The sequence below is a fragment of the Scylla paramamosain genome, chromosome 19 (assembly GCF_035594125.1).
Source record: "Scylla paramamosain isolate STU-SP2022 chromosome 19, ASM3559412v1, whole genome shotgun sequence".
NCBI lineage: Eukaryota > Metazoa > Arthropoda > Malacostraca > Decapoda > Portunidae > Scylla > Scylla paramamosain.
In genome coordinates, this window is record NC_087169.1 from 4,654,617 (window position 1) to 4,672,116 (window position 17,500).

At 42.3% G+C, this 17,500-nt stretch overlaps 1 long non-coding RNA gene across 1 annotated transcript in view; it reads right to left on the minus strand.

Annotated features, from left to right (window-relative positions):
- LOC135109605 (uncharacterized) overlaps positions 1–17,500 on the minus strand; it is a 39,990-nt gene that overhangs the window by 21,028 nt on the left and 1,462 nt on the right. The window contains exons 2-3 of the long non-coding RNA XR_010272821.1: positions 12,514–12,639; positions 8,625–8,768 (exon numbers count right to left, since the gene is read on the minus strand). This is a non-coding gene — a long non-coding RNA (uncharacterized LOC135109605). The remainder of the gene's footprint in view (positions 1–8,624; positions 8,769–12,513; positions 12,640–17,500) is intronic.

Here is a 17,500-nt window from a genome sequence, read left to right on the forward strand (position 1 = left end):
ACTAAAGTAGAGACAAAGCTTCACTGGGCCTAAGGCCTACTATGTAATCTAAGATCAGCTGAGAATCTGAGGTGGTACGGTAGCTGGGCAAGGATGGTCTCTCCTGGAAAACCGCTTTCATAAACCTGGCAACCAAGGGATGTTGTCCCGCCGGTTGGCCATTAATACTTGTTACTGCCGAGATGGCTGATCGTGTATCGTGTTGATGGAGTTATAGGTCCGATCTGTTTCCTGTCGGGAACCAGACTTGTGTCGGCCATAGTGGTTAAATCATCATGACTGTAGCTTTGTCTTCCCATATTTTCTGGAGGATTTTTGGTATAATACTGAAAAGTGGGAAAGCGTAAAAGTTCTTACTTGACCAGGTCATTGTGAAAGCATTAGTATGAATTGCACAAGAATCAGGCTTCCAGTAAACCCGGTAATGGAGTATTTATGCGAGTAGCAAACATATCAACTTCAGGTGTGTAATAGAGTTGAGAAAGACTTGGAAAAATATGGGGCTGTAACATTCATTCTGCATCCATGTTTTTCACTCGGGATTCTTTGTCTGCCTCTATATTCTGTAGACCATGTATTTGTTGTGTTGACAAAGTAATACCCCTTGACACAGCCCATTAAAAAATCTGTTCTACTATCACATGAAGGTTAAGTTTAGTACTGCCACAACGATTTAAACAGGCATTTGCAGTGACATTGTCAGAACGGAGGCGGATACGAGTTTCCCTGTTATCCTTGCAAAGGGACTGTAGACCCATTAGGATGGCTTTGAATTCCAAACAATTGATGTGATCCAATTCATCATGAGCCCAGTGACCACCAGTCCTGGTATCCCCCACTACTGCTTCCCAACCAGTCAGAGAAGTATCACAAAACAATTCTAGTTGGTGGGGACAGGATCGTAACGACTTTGTTTGTGAAGCAATATTATTAACCCACCACTTGATTAAGTCCCGAGCATGATTGTCCCCGAGAACAGGTGAACTATAATTCCTCTGCTGGCAAGCGACTTGTAAGTACTTAGAAATAATTCCCTGTTACGAATTATTTCCAAGTACTTACACATGAGTGGGGCCAACTCCACAGTGGGGTAAGAGGCTACAGCCATACCAATATAAGAGGACAGTTCAAGCAAAGAAACTACATCTTTGTTCAATAGTAGCAAACCCTGTGTCTTAATTTGCTCTTTTCTCCTTGGTGTCAAAGTGGCAGTCATGTCAACAGAGTTTAATATCACACCAAGGAATTCAATCTCTTGGGTAGGCTCTAGTACTGATTTGTGTGGATTGACAGTGAGCCCTAAGGAGTAAAAAAGATGCAGGGCGTAAGACACATTAGATCGTAAAGCATCAATAGAGTCAGCAATGAAAATGCAATCATCTAGATAGCATGACATGAATATGCCAAGTTTACGAAGATGCGAGAGGACAGGTTTCAACAGTGAAAATGCGAGGTGCTGAGGTCAGGCCCTGTGGAAGACAAGTGAAGCGAAACTTAAAGTTACGCCCAATAAATTGGAACCAATTCCTCTCCTCTGGCCTCACATAGACTGAAAAGTAGGTATTTGTGAAGTCAATAGACATGGAATAACAGTTATGGTAGATTAAGGGTATCACATCTTTGAGAGTGTCCATCTTAAAATGTATATGGTAAACATAATCATTAAGTTCTTTCAAATTCAGAATAACTAGCCGTGCCATCTCTCTTAATGGTGGGAAAAAGGTTAGATAAGGAACCATGATCCCCTGGGGCACATAATTCTACTATTTTGTGGTCTAAGAACATTAACATGGCAGAGTCCAGGGCTTTTTGATCTGCAAGAGACAAGTTAAGAGGAGCCGGTGAAATCCTCTGTATGGGAACATTCACAAAAACAAAAAAAAATTACATGTACCACATCATGAATCCATTTATCTGAGGAGAGACAATACCACTGCGATCTAGCAACAAACATTTTTGCTCCACAAAAATTATCCGGAGTATTAACCAGTCATTAACAAGGGACTTACCGACAGTAGTCTCACTGGGGAGTGCTGTCTCGGCATCACCCTCTGCTGGGGAGGCCTCTGGCCTAAAAATGGCCTTGCCTGGTAACATTGCCTTGACTACTGAGGGTGAGGTCGTCTAGGTAACTAGCTAAGAGGAGCAAATCGTCTACCAGGAGCTTTGTAAGGACAGAAGTTAGGCCTCCCAAGTTTTATGGACTTCTGTATTTCCTCATATTTCTTTATGACATCAAAGGGGAACATTCATCCTTGCTGGCCTAACAGTCCCAATTACAGAGCTCTGCAAAGGCAGAGTCATTCACGTGAGCCCGCACAATCTCTTTCTGTAGCTGACTGATGTAGTTAACAGCGGAAGTTAGCAGTCTCAGGCTGTTATTAAGACAATCAAGGTAGGAAGTTAAGAGTTTATCTTTCTTATCACCAATATCATGAATGCAACGGGCAATTGGGACCAGTGCCTTTATCAATAGTTTATTAGTAAGTGGAAGCCGTGTGTCAACCAGTTTTCCACCAGCACTCATTTGCTTAATGATGGCAGGAATGGTCGTTTGGACCTTTAAGTTAGGCACATTACCCGGGAGATTGATCTTATCACATGTGAGCTTCAGAGGAAGGCTGACGTCACAGACTCGCATTAAGAATGCCAGCCAGACGGTCAGATAAAGGGTCACATGTTTCTTTCTTACCATGGAAGTGGCCAGCAAACTCATCAAGAGCCTTCTGGAAATCATTATCAACCACAGTATCACCGGTTGGCTGTTCGGCGGTGAGCCGGTCGAGGTCGTCAAGCGGGTCAGGCTCGGGCAGACACGGGGAAGCTTCAGCTGCCTCGTCATCAGAAGGGAAGAAATTAAGGAATCCGCTATAATCGGCCCCCGATGACACTGGAGGAGCTGTCGGCTTGTCTATTTTGTCAATTAGGGCACTCAGCAGGGTAGATAATCGGTCCAAATTGCCTTCACTCGATGGAGACACAGCTTCACAGTGTAGAGCAGCAGCAGCAGGTATTGTGGACTGTGTGGAGACTAGCAGCGAACTGACGTGGAACTGGCGACGCGGGCATCTCGTTGACTACCAGTGATGTCAGTTAAATAGTCGTGAAGTGAAATTCACCTCACAGCCAGTACGACCACACCTCTTCTTTTGTACATACGTTTGAGTTGTATTGTCTCTGCTACTAAGTGAACTCCGCCACTTACATCATGTTTCCTTACATCATGCTACCCACTTTTTGGATTTCAAAACCCCACGTGTGGTTCGAACAGCTTGAAGCCCAATTCCACATTTGCCCTGCTTTTTCGAACAAATTTTTCTGGAGCAAACCCTGACCACATCCGCCTGATCCTTGAGGATGACGAATTCACCCACCCTCGTCAGTTGGCGGCGCGAGCAGATGTGCTGTGGCAGGCCAAACAACACCTCCATTACCAACATCACAGCTGTGACCCAACGTTCGGTGCGAACCACCAGTACTCGTCATGATGGAACAACACTGAAGTTGCTGACGAGAAATGGTGTTACTGTCAGCAATGTTGAGGCCTCCGAGGCCCGCTGATACCGTCCACCTTGCACCCGGGAAAACTCCATAGCCGGCCGTCGGTAATAGTTACTGCCACCGGCCGTGAACATCGACTCCTCTATATCACTTCTCTGGGATCCGTTTCCTTGTCGATACAGGGATAGAGATTAGTCTTTTGCCCGCCTCTGGCAAAGACACTGGTCCATTCTTGACAGCAGCCAACGGAAGCAACATCAAGACATACGGCACACACACCATACACCTAAACTTCAACAGTGGACTTTTACTATAGCCGATGTCTCACGACCATTGCTTGGCGCAGATTTTCTTCGCTTACACTCTTTGCTCGTCGACATGAAAGGACGTCGCATCGTTGATTCAACGACATTTGATTCAACTAACATTCACCACGCCCTGTTAACATCGCCTCATCTCAACTCTTAACAGAACTGTGTCTTAACAGAAACAACGTGCATGCCTAGATACTAAAGGACAATACAGATATTATGAAATCACAGTTCCCTTTAGCGGTACCGAAGCATGGTGTAAGGCACCACACTACCACCACAGTTCCACCTCTTCCTTCCGACAAGCTCTCAGAAGCTAAGGAGGAGTTAAAAAAATGGAGGAAAGGGGTATCGTGCGTCGCTCAGACAGTCCATGGGAATCCCTGCTGCACAAGGTTCGAAAATCGACTGGGGGCTGGAGGCCTTGTGGTGACTACCGCCGTCTATATGACATTACTGCAACGGACCGGTAACCAGTGTCCCATGTTCAAGACTTCACGGAGAAACTTGACGGTTCAAAAAAAAAAAATTCGGAGATCGACTTGGTAGAAAGTTATCACGGGATTCCAGTTAATCCTGAAAACATTCCCAAAACCGCCATAATCACCGCGTTTGGTCTTTTCGAGTTTTTATGCAAGATATTCAGCCTCAAGAAAGCTGCCCAGACATTCCAGTGTCTGATGGACATGGTGGGCAGGGACTTGGATTTTGCATTCTTCTACCTGGACGACATCCTAGTCGTAAGTCGTACCGAACAAGACCATATTCATCTCAGACGGTATTTCCAGAGGTTAAGTGAACACGACCTGGCCATCAATCTGGCTAAGTGCCAGTTTGGCCTCTCCTCTATTAATTTTCTTTGCCATCGCATTGACCAACACGGAGCCGTTCCACTTCTAGCCAAAGTCGATGCTATTCGCAAGTTCTCAAAACTCGAAACTCCAGGAGTTTATTGGCATGGTAATTTTCTACTACCGCTTCTTACCTGCAGCAGGTAAGGCCATGAAACCGCTTTTCCAGCTCCTAGCTAGCAAGTCTAGGGAGCTCACATGGACCAATGATGCTTTCATTGCTTTCGAGAACGCCAAGGATATACTAATTAAAAATGCTAGTTCATCCACGAGCCGACACACCAACCGCTCTCACGATCAACGCATGAGAAACAGTGCTGGGAGGAGTTCTAGAACAACTTGTGAATGGCGACCTCTGGCCTTCTTCAGTCACCACCTACGACTCCCGGAACTGAAGTAGAGCGCTTTCGACCGCGAGCTCCTCGCACTCTACTTTGCAATTCGCCACTTTTGCTACTTTCTTGAGGGAAGGGAGTTCACGGCTTTTACTTACATAAGCCACTCAACATTTGCTTTCGCTAAGGTGTCTGATCCTAGGTGAGCCAGGCAGCAACGACACATTACCTAGATTTCAGAATATACTACACACATTCAACACATCTCAGGGAAGGGTAATAAGGTCGCAGACGCCTTTTCACGCGCCACCATGAACTCCATCAACGCCTTGGAACCAGGCATCGACTACACATCTCTAACGGCAAGTCAGCAGGTAGACGAAGAGATGGCCTGCTATTGTACTACCACCTCTGGCCTGCTGTTGGAAGATGTACGTTTCTGTCCTTCAAACTCTATTCTCCTCTTTGTCATCTCTACTGGACACTCAAGACCAATCATCCCCGCTTTCTGGCGACAACTCATCCTTGACACTGTGCACGACCTTGCCCATTCTTCCATCCGAGCGACGAAGAAGCTGAGCGCAGCCAAAATCATGTGGCACGGGCTACGTAGGGATGTCGGTAATTGGGCAAGATCTTGCGTTCCTTGTGAAACTTCAAAGATCCATCGCCACACCAAAGCACCACTGAAAAGCTTCATTCCGCCCAATCGACGCTTCGATCACATGCACGTGGACATCGTCGGGCTTCTCCTCCATTCCAGAGGGGTTACTCGCTTTCTCAATATTGTTGTCAGGTTCACAAGATGGCTTGAAACAATCCCACTCTCGGATTTTTCCATCACAACCTATGCGTACCCTAGTCGCCAACCGGATTGCCTGCTTTGGCATATCCTCTGACAGAGACGCACAGTTTATTTATTTGTTTATTTATTTTTTTTATGTAGGAGGGACACCGGCCAAGAGCAACAAAAATCCAATAAAAAAAATGCCCGCTGAAATGCCAGTCCCATAAAAGGGTCAAAGCAGTAGTCAAAAATTGATGGACAAGTGTCTTGAAACCTCCCTCTCGAAGGAATTCAAGTCATAGGAAGGGGGAAATACAGAAGCAGGCAGGAAGTTCCAGAGTTTACCAGAGAAAGGGATGAATGATTGAGAATACTGGTTAACTCTTGCGTTAGAGAGGTGGACAGAATAGGGGTGAGAGAAAGAAGAAAGTCTTGTGCAGCGAGGCTGCGGGAGGAGGGGAGGCATGTAGTTAGCAAGATCAGAAAAGCAGTTAGAATAAAAATAGCGGTAGAAAACAGCTAGAGATGCAACATTGCGACGGTGAGAGAGAGGCTAAAGACAGTCAGTTAGAGAAGAGTTCATGAGACGAAAAGCTTTTGATTCCACCCTGTCTAGAAGACCAGTATGAGTGGAACACCCCCAGACATGTGAAGCATACTCCATACATGGACAAATAAGGCCCTTGTACAGAGTTAGCAGCTGGGGGTGAGAAAAACTGGCCGAGAAGTCTCAGAACACCTAAATTCATAGAAGCTGTTTTAGCTAGAGATGAGATTGTGAAGTTTCCAGTTCAGATTATAAATAAAAGGACAGACCGAGGATGTTCAGTGTAGAAGAAGGGGACAGTTGAGTGTCATTGAAGAAGACACGATGGTTGTCTGGAAGGTTCTGTCGAGTGCATAGATGGAGGAATTGAGTTTTTGAGGCACTGAGCAATACCAAGTTTGCTCTGCCCCAATCAGAAATTTTAGAAGCATCTGAAGTCAAGCGTTCTGTGGCTTCCCTGCGTGAAATGTTTACCACCTGAAGGGATGGACGTCTATAAAAAGATGTGGAAAAGTGCAGGGTGGTATCATCAGCGAAGGAGTGGATATGATAAGAAGTTTGGTTTAGAAAGATCATTAATGAATAATAAGAAGAGAGTGGGTGACAGGACAGAACCCTGAGGAACACCACTGTTAATAGATTTAGGAGAAGAACAGTGACCGTCTACCACAGCAGCAATAGAACGGTCAGAAAGGACACTTGAGATGATGTTACAGAGAGAACGATTAAAGCCGTAGGAAGGTAGTTTGGAAATCAAAACTTTGTGCCAGAAGCTATGAAAAGCTTTTGATATGTCCAAGGCAACAGCAAAAGTTTCACCAAAATCTCTAAAAGAGGGTGACCAAAACTCAGTAAGGAAAACCAGACGATCACCAGTAGAGCTACCTTGACGGAACCCACACTGGCGATCAGATAGAAGGCTGTAAATTGATAAATGCCTAAGAAACTGCCTGTTGTGGATAGATTGAAAAACTTTAGATAGGCAGTAAATTAAAGCAATAGGACGGTAATCTGAGGGATTAGAATGGTCACCCTTTTTAGGAATAGGCTGAATGTAGGGAAACTTCCAGCAAGAGGGAAAGGTAGACAGACAGACAGAGCTGACAGACAGAGTTGACAGACAGAGATGAAAGAGTTTGTCTAGGCAAGGTGCAAGCACGGAGGCACAGTTTCAAAGAATAATAGGAGGGACCGCATCAGGTCCATAAGCCTTCCGAGGCTTTAGGCCAGCATGGGCATGAAAAACATCATTGTGAAGAATTTTAATAGCCAGCATGAAATAGTCAGAGGGTGGAAAAGAGGGAGGAACATGCCCAGAATCGTCCAAGGTAGTTTTTAACAAAGGTTTGAGCGAAGAGTTCAGCTTTAGAAATAGATGTGATAGCAGTGGAGCAATCTGGTTGAAATAAAGGAAGGAAAGAAGAAGAAGCAAAGTTATTGGAGATATTTTTGGTTAGATGCCAGAGGGAAGTTATATCTTGAAAGGTTTTGACACTTTCTGTTAATGAAGGAGTTTTTGGCTAGTTGGAAAACAGACTTGGCATGGTTCTGGGCAGAAATTCAAAGTGCATGAGATTCTGGTCGTGGAAGGCTTAAGTACCTTTTATGGGCCACCTCTCTATCATGTATAGCATGGGAATAAGCTGTGTTAAACAAATGTTTGGAAGGTTTAGGTCGAGAAAAAGAGCCTCCATGTCAGACACTATCACCTCTGCTATGCGCTCAGCACACAAAGATGGGTCTCTGACATGGAAGCAGTAATCATTGCAAAGAAAATCAGTAAAATATCTCTTCAGGTCCCCTCTACTAGCAGAGGCAAAACGCCAGAGGCATCTTCGTTTAGGGGCATCCTGAGGAGGGATTGGAGCGATAGGACAAGATGCAGATAAGAAATTGTGATTGGAGGAGCCCAACGGAGAAGAAAGGGTGACAACATAGGCAGAAGGATTAGAGGTCAGAAAAAGGTCAAGAATGTTGGGTATATATATATATATATATATATATATATATATATATATATATATATATATATATATATATATATATATATATATATATATATATATATATATATATATATATATATATATATATATATATATATATATATATATATATATATATATATATATATATATATATATATATATATATATATATATATATATATATATATATATATATATATATATATATATATATATATATATATATATATATATATATATATATATATATATATATATATATATATCTTATAAGAAAGATTGCATTTATAAATTGTAAACGCACGTGAAGTTGAGTCCTTTTGCCATGATATTAAGGAGATTAACCATTGGCCCTGTGAAGCCTATTTGATGTCCATGTACATGATCTAGAGCGGTGTGAGGCTGGTACTCTTCTGCTACCACCAGCAGCTTCTTTCCGTAGTTAAATCTAATGGGAGATATGTTGGAAGGGAAAATACGTTGAACAGTGTAAGCTTAGAAAATGAGGAGATATCTAAATATTTGAATATTTATGTAGATACAGATTAAATCAAAATCCTTAACTGAAACACCCGTTTTTTTTTTTTTTTTATTTATTTTTTTTTATTTACTAGCTATCTTTCCGTATTTATTTTTCATATATCATCTCTCTCTCTCTCTCTCTCTCTCTCTCTCTCTCTCTCTCTCTCTCTCTCTCTCTCTCTCTCTCTCTCTCTGTCTCTCTCTCTCTCTCTCTCTCTCTCTCTTTCTCTTTCTCTCTCTCTCTCTCTCTCTCTCTCTCTCTCTCTCTCTCTCTCTCTCTCTCTGTGGCTTCAGGGACTTTGTGTTTTGATTTTAAACTGGATTTAAACATAAGGAAGATATATCCTTTGGCTTTCCTGTTAGGGCTTCATTTGTCTTCGCATGCGCAGTAGGAGAGTGCGACGTATGGTGCCGTTCTCCCCACATCACTGTACCCCAACTGGCACTAGTCCAACGTTTTGACTCCTACCATATTGCTGAGGCAGTATGAATTACTCTGGCTATGCTTCTCTCGCTAATACTGAGGATTATCTGGCTGTCTCTAAAGACTAGGATATTATCTGAGAGGCACTAGTCCCCTATGGTGCTCCACTCTTAACTTCCTGGTGCCACTTACTGATAACCCCTGTTGACGTCCTTCAGTATGCCACCTAGCCACCCACCTTCACCAAGAGATTAATAGACCATGCTTTGGACATGAGTGAATCGTCTTCTTCCGCTCCCAAGTCATCTTAATACACCGAGACCTCTCATCACACGGTTCCCAATTCTTTTCCTTCTTGCTCCGATCCTCGCATTTCACCTCCATAGGATGCTTAAGTTTCTTCTGCATTTGCTCCAAGGAATACGTATTTCAAACTCATCTTCAGCTGTAATCCGGCTGTGGAAATGAAGCTTTGCTAACACTCTGACGTCACCAAGACATTTTTTTCCTTAATTAGAAGTTGGCATAGATGAAAATTTCTGCCGTCACATACCGTTTTACTTATATTTCAGAAAACGGCCCAACATCATAGAAGGTGATACAAGAGGAGATATGTTGCCCTTCAGGCTTGATGTCCTAGATTTGATTGATAGGCCAAGGAGGTTCCTGATGTATATTGTCACCCGGTATCCTGTGAGCGTCGATCTGTCCCTAGCCAAGGAACTTCCTGGCATATATGCTGTGCATCGCTTTCCACTTCTGGAGCCTCCACAGCAACAGCCACCAGTATTCAGCTTCAGGAGAGATTGTAAAGTCACTAATCCCGTGTTAACTTGCTTATATTCAACTTGTACCTCCTTCCTTATTTATTGACCAATTTCTTTCATCCAATAAGCATTTTAATTAGGAAGGGTAGGAAAATAAATCCTACCCTATCTTTCTTCATACAATAGTGATTTTTTTTTTTTAAGTTCGGTGAAAAAAAAAAATAGGTTTTAAATATTTGCCAAAAATCTAAATCAACTTCAAACAACAATTCAGGGGGTAAAAATTGTTCTTTTATCATAATTTCATAAGCTGCAATAGCTTATATTTGTATAACAGGAATAGCAGCGGAGGAGATAGTTTTATTTGGCAAAATCCACCATTCTGAAAAATCAAGCGATAAAGATCAAGGAGTTAGTGTACTTTACCTATTGCAGCTAGGGACTTGAAATTCACAGGATTTATACTTCAGGACATATAAAAAAAGGAGAAGGATGAAATGTGGGCAGTCTTGGAGCTTAAAATGTTGGGGAATCGGACATATGTCCCGGTATTGTTCAGCTATGGCAGGCACTTGCCCACATCGCACTCCTTCCCAGCCCATTACTACTGATACTACTTCTACTTTAGATCAACCTTTGCCACCAACTACAGACACATCGATGTGGAAATTACCCCGTTGTCACGAACCCTACGTCTCCGTATGACACCTCTGTCCAATGCGCTTCCGCGCTGTTACCTCGCTTGCTGCTGACGCGCAGATTCACGCCTAGCCATCATCTTCACCACCACCATCACCACGACCCCGGCCGCTATCGGGACCCAGGTCATTGCAAACATTACAGTCCGATGCAAGGCTATTGGAGCATGTTTTGATGCGAATCAGACCGAATGCGAATGACCTCACCGCCCACCAAGCTATCCACAGAGCGCACCCTCACCTCACTTGTCAAGTCTCACCGCGCTGTCATTGCGACTGTCGCTATTTCTTTTCAGAAATATTGGAAGCCCTTGCCACAAGGTTTGAAAAGATAAGTGACGTGGAGGATTCCCCAGCCTAATGTCACATTCATACCCACTTCAGAAACAGACCCACCGCTAATTGGGAAACAAGTACTTCTGGAACACAACGCCACGCTCTCCCCTTCCAATCCTGCTACAGGTCATCTTTATGTCGATGGCTCAGTGCAGCCAGATGGGAGGGTGGGCAGTGCCGTCTACTCGCCAGAGGTGGACCCGACGGAGGAAATCGGTCGCAGAATACCCAGCTCATATAACTCTGTTCTGTGAGCTAAAGGCTCTTCAACTGGCTGTCAGGCTCCTATGTCGGCGTCATCTGAATGGTTTGTTGATGTGTGCCTATCCTCCAGACCATCTCATCTCGACAATCCACACGCCGTTCACTCATCCACCATAAGATTTTGTAGACTTCCTCTCATGGTGTCAACTACAAGTCCTTCCCTTCCTAAAAGTGCTTGCGAACTGCCGCTGCTTGACGGGGCCACACCCTCCCTACTCTGCTATAGGAACTCATATACTCTACCGCTCTTCCTATTCTCCAATGCTTGGATGATGAACGCGTGTAGTGTGTATCATTACAAAACCACTACCACACACCCTCCCCGGTATTATATTTATGATTTGCAGACACAATATTGTTTTTGTATAAATCCGATTAGGATGCACACTGTTGTGGCAGGTCTCTTGGACAGGGGACATACCCCACTACTCCACCTGCAAACTTTTTGAGGATGCAAGCTCCAAGTCTCCTCCACTACTGTCTCGAATGTCCCACAATGAGGGACTTGGTGCCTTGAGGCCAGGACCTGATATAGGTGTGTCAATACCTGTTATCTGATAGTAATATAGGTACTTTTATAGTTCAGCACCCACACATTGGTGTGTGCTAAAGCATCCATTACTTATTTATTAATACTATTATTATTATTATTATTATAATTATTATTATTATTATTATTATTATTATTATTATTATTATTATTATTATCATTATTATTATATTATTTTTTTCTATTTATAAATTCCATTATTCATTTTTTTTTTCATGTATAGCTTCACTGTAGTAAATAACATCGCGTCTTATGAGTAACGAATACTAACTATATTGAGAAATAATTATTATACGATTTTGCTGTATGAGCATAATAGATTGCTGAAAACAATTTTTTTCTCTCTCTCTCTCTCTCTCTCTCTCTCTCTCTCTCTCTCTCTCTCTCTCTCTCTCTCTCTCTCTCTCTCTCTCTCTCTCTCTCTCTCTCTCTCTCTCTCTCTCTCTCTCTCTCTCTCTCTCTCTCTCTCTCTCTCTCTCTCTCTCTCTCTCTCTCTCTCTCTCTCTGCGACCTAGACAAGACTTTGTTCATAATCTAAAAAAAAAAAAAAAGTAATATTTTATATTGCTAAAATGTTCGGTTTCATATGAAGTCCACTAATTTCACAAGAATAAATTTATTGCAACGTTTACCTTGTAAATTTCTCGGGAGCAACTGAGTCTAATGTGAATGTTATTCCTTTTTGTACTGACGAGTCACTGATCTTCATAAAATGATATTCTTGAGGAAAATGTGGCAGCTGCACGTAAAGGCTTACTCTGTTCATGGAAGAAAGTATTATTTGTTAGATAAAAGAAAAAAAGAATAAAGTAAGTGGATATATATATATATATATATATATATATATATATATATATATATATATATATATATATATATATATATATATATATATATATATATATATATATATATATATATATATATGAATGGAACCCCCTCCCCCCGTACATGTGAGGAATACTCCATACATGGATGGATAAAGCCCCTGTACAGAGTTAACATATGGAGCGGTCAGAAAAACTGACGGAGACGTCTCAGAACACCTAACTTCATAGAAGATGTCTTAGCTATAGATAAAATGTGAAGTTTTCAGTTCAGATTATAAGTAAAAGACAGACCGAGGTGGTTCAGTGTACAAGAGAGGGACACTTGAGTGCCACTGAAGAGGGGATAGTTGTCTGGAAGGTTGTGTCGAGTTGATAGATGGGGAAATTGAGTTTTTGAGGTATTGAACAATACCAAGTTTGGTCTGCCCCAATCAGATATTTTAGAAAGATCAAAAGCCAGGCGTTCTGTGGCTTCCCTGCATAAAATGTTTAGTTCCTGAAGGGTTGAACGTCTATGAAAAGAAGCATATATATATATATATATATATATATATATATATATATATATATATATATATATATATATATATATATATATATATATATATATATATATATATATATATATATATATATATATATATATATATATATATATATATATATATATATATATATATATATATATATATATATATATATATATATATATATATTTTTTTTTTTTTTTTTTTTTTTTTTTTTTTTTTTTTTTTTTTCTTTTTTTTTCTTTTCATTCTTATATAGGAAGGACACTGGCCAAGGGCACCAAAAATCCAATAAAAAAATATGCCCACTGAAAATGCCAGTCCCATGAAAGGGTAAAAGCAGTCGTCAAAAATTGACGAATAAGTGTCTTAAGACCTCCCTCTTGAAGGAATTCAAGTCATAGGAAGGTGTAAATACAGAAGCAGACAGTGAGTTCCAGACTTTACCAGAGAAAGGGATAAATGATTGAGAATACAGGTTAACTCTTGTGTTAAAGAGGTGGACAGAATAGGGGTGAGAGAAAGAAGAAAGTCTTGTGCAGCGAGGACGCAGGAGGAGGGGAGGCATGCAGTAAACAAGATCAGAAGAGCAGTTAGCATGAAAATAGCGGTAGAAGACAGCTAAATATGCAATATTGCGGCGGTGAGAGAGAGGCTGAATACAGTCAGTTAGAGGAGAGGAGTTCATGAGACGAAAAGCTTTTGATTCCACCCTTTCTAGAAGAGCAGTATGAGTTAAACCCCCCCAGACATGTGAAGCATACTCCATACATGGACGGATAAGGCCCTTGTACAGAGTTAGCATCTGGGGGGGGTGAGAAAAACAGGCGGAGACGTCTCAGAACGCCTAACTTCATAGAAGTTGTTTTAGCTAGAGATGAGATGTGAAGTTTCCAGTTCAGACTATAAGTAAAGGACAGACCGAGGATATTCAGTGTAGAAGAGGGGGGACAGTTGAGTGTCATTGAAGAAGAGGGGGATAGTTGTATGGAAGGTTGTGTCGAGTTGATAGATGGAGGAATTGAGTTTTTGAGGCATTGAACAATACCAAGTTTGCTCTGCCCCAATCAGAAATTTTAGAAAGATCAGAAGTCAAGCGTTCTGTGGCTTCCCTGCGTGAAATGTTTACCTCCTGAAGGGTTGGACGTTTTTGAAAAGACGTGGAAAAGTGCAGGGTGGTATCATCAGCGTAGGAATGAATAGGACAAGAAGTTTGGTTTACAAGATCATTAATGAATAATAAGAAGAGAGTGGGTGACAGGACAGAACCCTGAGGAACACCATTGTTAATAAATTTAGGAGAAGAACAGTGACCGTCTACCACAGCAGCAATAGAACGGTCAGAAAGGAAACTTGAGATGAAGTTACAGAGAGAAGGATAGAAACCGTAGGAGGGTAGTTTGGAAATCAAAGCTTTGTGCCAGACTCTATCAAAAGCTTTTGATATGTCCAAGGCAACAGCAAAAGTTTCACCAAAGTCTCTAAAAGAGGATGACCAAGACTCAGTAAGGAAAGCCAGAAGATCACCAGTAGAGCGGCCTTGACGGAACCCATACTGGCGATCAGATAGAAGGTTGTGAAGTGATAGATGTTTAAGAATCTTCCTGTTGAGGATAGATTCAAAAACTTTAGATAAGCAGTAAATTAAAGCAATAAGACGGTAGTTTGAGGGATTAGAGCGGTCACCCTTTTTAGGAACAGGTTGAATGTAGGCAAACTTCCAGCAAGAAGTAAAGGTAGATGTTGACAGACAGAGCTGAAAGAGTTTGACTAGGCAAGGTGCAAGCACGGAGGCACAGTTTCGGAGAACAATAGGAGGGAACCATCAGGTCCATAAGCCTTCTGAGGGTTTAGGCCAGCGAGGGCATGGAAAACATCATTACGAAGAATTTTAATACGTGGCATGAAGTAGTCAGAGGGTGGAGGAGAGGGAGGAACAAGCCCAGAATCGTCCAAGGTAGAATTTTTAGCAAAGGTTTGAGCAAAGAGTTCAGATTTAGAAATAGATGTGATAGCAGTGGTGCCATCTGGTTGAAGTAGAGGAGGGAAAGAAGAAGCAAAGTTATTGGAGATATTTTTGGCTAGATGCCAGAAATCACGAGGGGAGTTAGATCTTGAAAGGTTTTGACATTTTCTGTTAATGAAGGAGTTTTTGGCTAGTTGGAGAACAGACTTGGCATGGTTCCTGGCAGGAATATAAAGTGCATGAGATTCTGGTGATGGAAGGCTTAAGTACCCTTTGTGGGCCACCTCTCTATCATGTATAGTACAAAAACAAGCTGTGTTAAATCAAGGTTTAGAAGGTTTATGACGAGAAAAAGAGTGAGGAATGTACACCTCCATGCCAGACACTATCACCTCTGTTATGCGCTCAGCACACAAAGACGGGTCTCTGACACGGAAGCAGTAGTCATTCTAAGGAAAATCAGCAAAATGCCTCCTCAGGTCCCCCCAACTAGCAGAGGCAAAACGCCAGAGGCACCTTCGCTTAAGGGGGATCCTGAGGAGGGATTGGAGTGATATGACAAGATAAAGATATGAGAATTGTGATCGGAGGAGCCCAACGGAGAAGAAAGAGTGACAGCATAAGCAGAAGGATTAGAGGTTAGGAAAAGGTCAAGAATGTTGGGCGTATCTCCAAGACAGTCAGGAATACGAGTAGGGTGTTGCACCAATTGCTCTAGGTCATGGAGGATAGCAAAGTTGTAGGCTAGTTCACCAGGATGGTCAGTGAAGGGAGAGGAAAGCCAAAGCTGGTGGTGAACATTGAAGTCTCCAAGAATGGAGATCTCTACAAAAGGGAAGAGGGTCAGAATGTGCTCCACTTTGGAAGTTAAGTAGTCAAAGAATTTCTTATAGTCAGAGGAGTTAGGAGAGAGGTATACAGCACAGATAAATTTAGTATGAGAATGACTCTGTAGTCGTAGCCAGATGGTGGAAAACTCGGAAGATTCAAGAGCGTGGGCACGAGAGCAGGTTAAGTCATTACGCACATAAACGCAGCATCCAGCTTTGGATCGAAAATGAGGATAGAGAAAGTAGGAGGGAACAGAAAAGGGGCTACTGTCAGTTGCCTCAGACACCTGAGTTTCAGTGAGGAAAAGAAGATGAGGTTTAGAAGAGGAGAGGTGGTGTTCTACAGATTGAAAATTAGATCTTAGATCGCGAATGTTGCAGAAGTTAATGAAGAAAAAGTTGAGGGGGGTGTCAAGACACTTAGGGTCGTCGACGGAAAGGCAGTCCGACCTGGGGACATTTATGGTCCCCTCCCCAGATGGGGACTCTGAGGCTGGTGTAGGAGTCGCCATGATTTTAAAATTTTTGAGTGAAGGATGTGTGTGTTATTAGGTGCTTGTAGTTTTGTGTGGAGGAAGAGAGTTGTCTTTAGAGGGCAGGCTGTGACTGCCCCCTAAAGAAACAAAGGGAAACGTTCAGTGAGGTCACAGCTGGGTTTAATGATAAGTTCACAGCACCCCCTGAACAGTGCTTTAGACCTCACTGGGAGTAATTATTGTTTCGGCAGGTGTCTACTGCCTCCTCCTAACAAGAAGTTTCTAAACGAAACTTCTTGTCCTATCCACTCCTACGCTGATGATACCACCCTGCACTTTTCCACGTCTTTTCATAGACGTCCAGCCCTTCAGGAAGTAAACATTTCATGCAACGAAGCCACAGAACGCCTGACTTCTGATCTTTCTAAAAGTTGATTGGGGCAGAGCAAACTTGGTATTGTTTAATGCCTCAAAAAATCAATTCCTCCATCTATCAACTCGACACAACCTTCCAGACAACTATCCCCTCTTTTTCAATGACATTCAACTGTCCCGCTCCTCTACACTGAACATTCTCCGTCTGTCTTTTACTTATAATCTGAACTGGAAACTTCATATCTCATATCTAGTTAAAACAGTTTCTATGAAGTTAGGTTTTCTGAGTCGTCTCCGCCAGTTTTTCTCACCCGCCCCCCATCAACTGCTCTCTCTGTACAATGGCCTTACCTGTCCATGTATGAAGTATGCTTCATATGTCTGAGGGGTTCCTCTCATACCGCTCTTCTTGACATGGTGAAATCAAAAGCTTTTCGTCTCATCAACTCCTCTCCTCTAACTAAATGTCTTCAGCCTCTTTCTCTCATCGCCGCAACGTTGCATCTTATCTGTCTTCTACCGCTATTTTCATGCTAACTGCTCTTGTGATCTTGCCAACTGCATGCCTCCCCTCCTCTCGCGGCCCCGCTGCACAAGACTTTCTTCTTTCTCTCA